We start from the raw sequence: 6,451 nt of genomic DNA on the forward strand, positions 1-6,451 counted from the left end.
GTCATACCCACACAACGAATCTCACTAAGAGATTTATTGGGAAAGGCACAAGAAGGTGGCCACCTCAGTTCAGGTGAGAAGCAGCAGAGGCAAGTGGCAGTTTTTGGAGGGTGGCACTGTCCAGGGTGGCCCTGGAATTGATGGTCTTTTGTAGCATGCTCTTTGGGCAAGCCCAGAGATTAGTGGGTTTCTCTGGTCTGATCTTCCGGCAATATCAAGGATTGGTGGGTTTTCAAAACCCAGAAGTGAACTTGGACTTTTCACCCTATGAAGCTGCCTTCAAGTTTGGCAGTATGCTCCAGGTCCCCAGCTCTGGTGATACAGCTGTCTTTATGTCATTTCTGCACTCTTATCTGTACTCCTCTGTGTAAACCTAAGAAAACCCATTGGTTCACCAAGTTGAACTTTGATGGTATCCATACTTCTGGTCTGTCATAGGTTGCTTACCCAGAGTGAATAGATGTGCTGGGTTTCCCCAGAAAAAAAAAGGATTGTCACAAAACTGGGTGCTGGGAATTAAACCCGTGTCTTCTGGAAGAGCAGTAAGTGATAATCACTAAGCCATCTCTCCATCCAAGAACCTATTTGAAATTAATACCCATTGGCAAAGGAAAAATCAGTTTTCTCCAATGGAGTGTCACTTGGTATATCAACCATACTCCTTATGCCTAGGAATAGTTTATTGAAACATAATAAAGTCAATGGACTTTTATCTGTTTTGTTTGGACATCTTTTATTGGATATTTTATTAATTTACATTTCAAATGTTATCCCCTTTCCAAGTTTCCTTTCCACAAACCCCATATCCCACTCCCCTCCCTGCTTCCATGAGAATGCTCCCCCACCCACTCCCATTTCCCCTCCCACTGATGCCAGATAAGGCCATCCTATGCTATATATGCATTTGGAACCATGCATCTCTCACTGTGTACTCTTTGGTTGGTGGTTTAGTCCCTGGGAGCTCTGGGGGGTCTGGTTAGTTGATTTTGTTGTTCTTCGTATGGGGTTTCAAACCTTTTCAGCTCCTTTAGTCCTTCCTCTAACTCTTCTACTGGGGACCCTGTACTCAATCTAAAGTTGGGCTGCGAGTATCCACAACTGTATTTGTTAGGCTGTGGCAGAGCCTCTCATGTTTGAGCATTTTTTTTGTCTTACCATTTTTTTGTTTCTTTTAGCTTTCATCATTTATTTATTTATTTATTTATTTATTTATTTATTTATTTATTGAGAAAGAACACAGCAGGTGGAGAATCTGAGAGAAGTTTGTAGGGAGGGAAAACAGGATCAAGATACATTGCATGCAGAAGTTAATAAAAATATTAAAAACAACAGCCATAAATCAGGACACACAAGATAGACAGTCATGGGAGGGGGAGTAGATCTGAGAGAAGCTGGAGGAACCAGTGATTATGACCAAAACATAGTTCTCAGAACAGTGAAATAAGAAAAGAAATAAATTCCCCATGATATTAACAAATAAGAAAGGAAGGAGTAAATAGTCACTAAATATACCTCATGATTCTTGAAAAGGAAGTCAACAGCCAGTGAAGAAGTGAAGTCAAGCTGTGCTCTCCCCCGATAAAGCAGGCACAGCATTCCAGCTGCATAGGAGTGGTTCACCTATGAGGTCAAGACTGAAGCAGGGCACAGCAGGAAAAGGTATTCCTTTGACTCTCGTACAGACAGATGATCCCCATAACATGCTCTTATTCACTGTTTGGCTTTGGCCTCGACTACATGAGCCATGAGTATTCTGACTTGTAGCTACATGGGACAACTTTAAAAATTGCCATCATTCCCGAGATGTAGAATAAGTAATCTTATCAGATGTCATGTTAATGCTGGAAAGCAGACATGAATGAGTGAGTTTGAGGAGACAGGGTGTGTGGTAAAGTGCCTTCTGGGTGCTTGTGAATGGTAGAGGTAGAAACGAATGCTCAGAGCTGCAGAAGAGCCTCACACGCATACTGTGGGAGAGATTGACAGTTTCAACTGTTGACCATTTCTCGGGAATTAGATGTGGTAGTCATCACTGAATTGTCACCGATAGATGTCTTCTCGTGTGACTGACCTAAAATCAACAACAACCAACAAACAAACAAACATAAAAACTTGGGCTTCATTTGAAGTTCCGTGACAAGCAGGTTCAGAGGTGAGAAAGTAACTGCCCAGCAGAAGTCTGCTCATCTATTTTCCCTCTCAGAGAAAAGAGCAATAGAATATGTGTGGAAAACATTTAAACATGAAAATCCAAATATGATGACACCCTAAGGTTTGATAGATACAGACTCTGGAAATCATGAAGAAAGAAAAAAGACCTCAGCAAGCCGAGATTTTTTTTGAGGATTCCTAGAGCCAAATATTGAAGGGTAAAAAGATAAATATGCAAATCTGGGAGATTGTGGTAAAATTCTAAGAGGAGCATAGGTCTTATGGCCAAGAACTAATTATATTCACTTATTAAATAAACACGCATGACACATTTTTCTGAGTCAGTTTCAGAAAGTGCTAAATTCCAGGGCTATGGAAAAAGAATTATACAAGGTACTTAATATGTTATTTTTCTCCACCATGATTTCTTGGTTAAGTGGAGAAATCAGCCATGTGGACAGATAATTACTTCAGTATAGATGTGTCCCCACATGCTATAATTGCTCAGCAGTAAGAGAGCTCCCAACCCACACACTGGAGAGTTATGCCAGTAATGTGATTCTTGAGGAATATTATTCTAATCGTTAGTTCTGCCACTCACTGGAAGAGGCCAGCATTGAAAGTGGGGAAGTCTGCCGAATGCTACTCTAGCAATCCAAGTCCCAGTGTATAAAGTCTTAAGAAATAACATCTGGCATTATAAAGTTCATGAATACTGAATGATAAGCATACTTCCACCCAAATTGTTACTTTATGCATCACTGTGAAAAGCCAGAAGGGTGTACTTTGGCTGAGAGATTGAGGGGTGCAGTCAATCATGGTGAAATAAAAACCAAGGCGTGGCAACCAAACAATAGGATGCTATTGCTCAACTCATTTTGTCCTTTTCATTCCGTCTGGGATGCCAGCCTTCAGGATGCTTTAATCCATATCCAAGGTGGGTTTCTCTGCCCAGGAAACACCCTCATGGACCTACTCAGAGATGTGCTTTATGGTGACTTGAACATGCGTCAAACTGACAGTCAAAGATTGAGCAACACATTCCTCCATTGCTTCCCACGCCTCTGCGTTCACATTTATGGTCCCATGTTTGGCACTACTTCTAGCTTTTCTAACACTATAATATAACATTGCCAGACAATGCTCATTTAACATAAAGCTATGGATTCACTTATCCTTTGCTCTGGTCTTGAAACATAGCTAAGAACTACCAGGATAAACAAAAGTAGGCAACGTTGATTATGTTGGCAAGTAGACGCCGCAAGTGGAATGGATTTTCAAGCCAATCTGAAACCTCTGTCCATATCGAGCATGACCTGATACGATCTAATTTTTTTCTAGTCTAGTATCACATCTAGAGTACTGCATTTTACATCAGGTAGTAAAATGAAAATCACGTGGTCTGGATGGACAACATCAGAAACTGAAGCGTGCATCAAAATCACCTGGAAGCTTCAGCTTCTGTCAGTCTGAAGAACATACATTTTAGTGCATTTCCAGAGCATGTTAGTGTGGCTGCTCTGTGAGACAGACACTGAGAGCTTCTAAAGACACCACTTCTCCATTTCTTTCCACACACCACTCTAGCTCCAAGAAGTCATTCTCCCCTGCCCACACACTTAACATTAAGATTGAATTTTACCGATAAGTTTGAGGTTTGGAATTTTTTTCTCCATGGCACTATGCTGGGTTCTAGTAGATTTGGGGGGTGTCTTTCATGCTATTAGCTAGGTGTTCATTACATTGATTAGCCTGCATTATAAGAGACCCAGGAGAAGAGAAAGTAGTCTTTCTGAGGAGAACAGGGAGCTTGGCTTAACTAATGAACCAAATAGCTCTTGTGATTTTGTGTCAGAGGATCATTCCGCACTGGGAACTGGACATGCACACTCTGAAACGGTTGACTAAAAGGCAGTATTTTCTCATGGGCTTATGTCCCACAGATACAAGTGCAGCTCAGTGTTCAGAGAGTGAAAACTCAATTGTGGTGATGGAAACCACAGTTTGCATGGAGAAATTGAAGTTTAATCCTGGTCTATTTAGAATACTGAAAAAAAGAAAAAGGAAGATCTGTCTTCCACATTAAAAAATGGCTAGTGAACTACATGAACCTCACTGTACCTTTAATCGGGTTACCAACTACCCAGGCAGTAAGTTCACCTATCTGGGGACTACAGGGATTCACTACATTATTCCTGTGCATTTGGTTAAATTGAGGTCAAAACTCCAGCTTGTAATATAGAAAGAACAACATTAATTAACACAATTTCCTATCTTTTGTTTCATTTATGAAGCAAGTGTTCTAGGCTCACTTCATGTGTCATAGGTATTTTTCCTCAACACCATTCTAAGTGAGTTTACATGTATCCTAGTTTCACACCTGAGAAAAATGAGCATAGGTCTAAGGCTCTCCTTGATTTAGGTGTGCAAACTAAGGCACTGAAGGGAGCAGTCAGAGTGCATTGACCAAGCCCTCTAAAAGAGAAGAGCTGGGAAGACTCTATGTACGAGGATGTTTCCCACTCTAGAAGTACAAGAAAACATGGGTTCCCATCTGAATTACATATCACCACCCAAGGCTTGGCACATGACAAGTAGCTTGTAAATACTTTAGAATGGGGAATTTAAGGATAATAAAGGAGCCAAGATTGGATGGGTTTTATTCCTAAACCCTCAATTTATTTTGACCTCAAAATATTCCCCAATAAAATATTCCCCTGTGAACTTGGTCATCCAAATATATAGGCGTGTGTGTGTATGTGTGTGTGTGTGTGTGTGTGTGTGTGTGTGTGTTCTCAGCTGAGTTTTCAGTGTCTCAAGCATATATATATATATATATATATATATATATATATATATATATATATATGGAGAGATAAAGGAAGAGGGAGAGGGAGGAGAGAGAGAGAGAGAGATTGATTGTCCATGGTAAGTCCTCAGCAAGTCCAAGTTGTAACAAGCTACACACTAGTACCATGAGAAGAAGGTCATTTCCATAGGAAATCAATTTACAGGAAGCTCAGTAAACCTGCTTTGTGTCAGGGAAAAAATGTCTTATGCATACCACCAGGATTCTAACAATATATGTTAGACTGGGGGCTACAATCTAAGAGAAGCACCAAATAAAGCCTTATCCTTCTCATGTTTTCAAGAGACACTGCAAATTCAGCTGAGAACCCAGAAATAGTTGTAATTTTCAGTTCGTAATCAACGGATGGAAAGTATAAGCTCTATACTTAACTAGCAAAGTTAAAGCAAATAGCTGCTTAGCAAATATGACCAAAATATGAACATAAGTGTTGGCCACAATCTACACAACAAAATTATACATAATCTGAATGCTTTTTCAAATCTTTATTAATAAACAATTTTTAATGATGGTGATTATTATTGTCTGAATGTGTTAAGCTAGAAGTCATACTTAGTAACTTAGAACCTGGAAGTCTGAAGTAGGAAATCACCAGGTGGTAAAAGCCCTCTGCACTGTATAGTGAGTTCAGGCAAGGCTGATTATCACAAAGACACAAACAGGCAAATACACAAACTAAATATATTTTTCTACTTGTCTGGTATCACACTCAAATTAGGTCATTTTGCTTTAATAATAATTCTCTATGCTCTATGCTCTGTATGTTCTATATCTCACTTCAGAGAAAAATTAAAAAGAGGAATTTTTAAAATTAAGCTATTACCAAGGGAATAAAAACTGATCTAAGATAAATGTAAGATGACCTAACTGTAAAACCAGTGTCCATAAACATCAGTTACATTTTCAGTAGGCTTATGAATTAAGCATTATCATCCCCCTTTCAATTTGTAAAGATTTTATAAACTTTACTATAAAAATATTGCAAATTAAAAAAAAAACCACACATCAAAATTAACAAGATCTAAAGTCTAGCCACCTTAATGGACTTCTATACAGTTAGAACAGTGGCTCTGAGCCTGAGAAACTTTATCGTGGATTTTACCCTTTCACTACAATGTCAGTTTTTACACTTACCTCCCACTACAAGCATAAAATTCAGGACAGAATTGGAGATAGAAAAACAATTAGTTTATATCCTCTTCCATAACTCAAGCCCATTACCCACATTCATCCTTCCGTATCTCATAATACTTAGCCCTTCTTGATTTATTTTCTGCTTATTATCCTGTATCCACAAATGCGTTTGTTTGCAGACATACCTATATTATTAGCTAGAATTCCTGTATGAGGAAGAACATGTGGTATTTTCCTTTCTGAGATAATGTGAGCTTCCTAAATATTATATATTCTAAGTTCATATAATTTCCTATA

This window comes from Rattus norvegicus, chromosome 1 (genome assembly GCF_021556685.1).
Source record: "Rattus norvegicus strain SHRSP/BbbUtx chromosome 1, alternate assembly SHRSP_T2T, whole genome shotgun sequence".
Classification (NCBI taxonomy): Eukaryota; Metazoa; Chordata; class Mammalia; order Rodentia; family Muridae; genus Rattus; species Rattus norvegicus.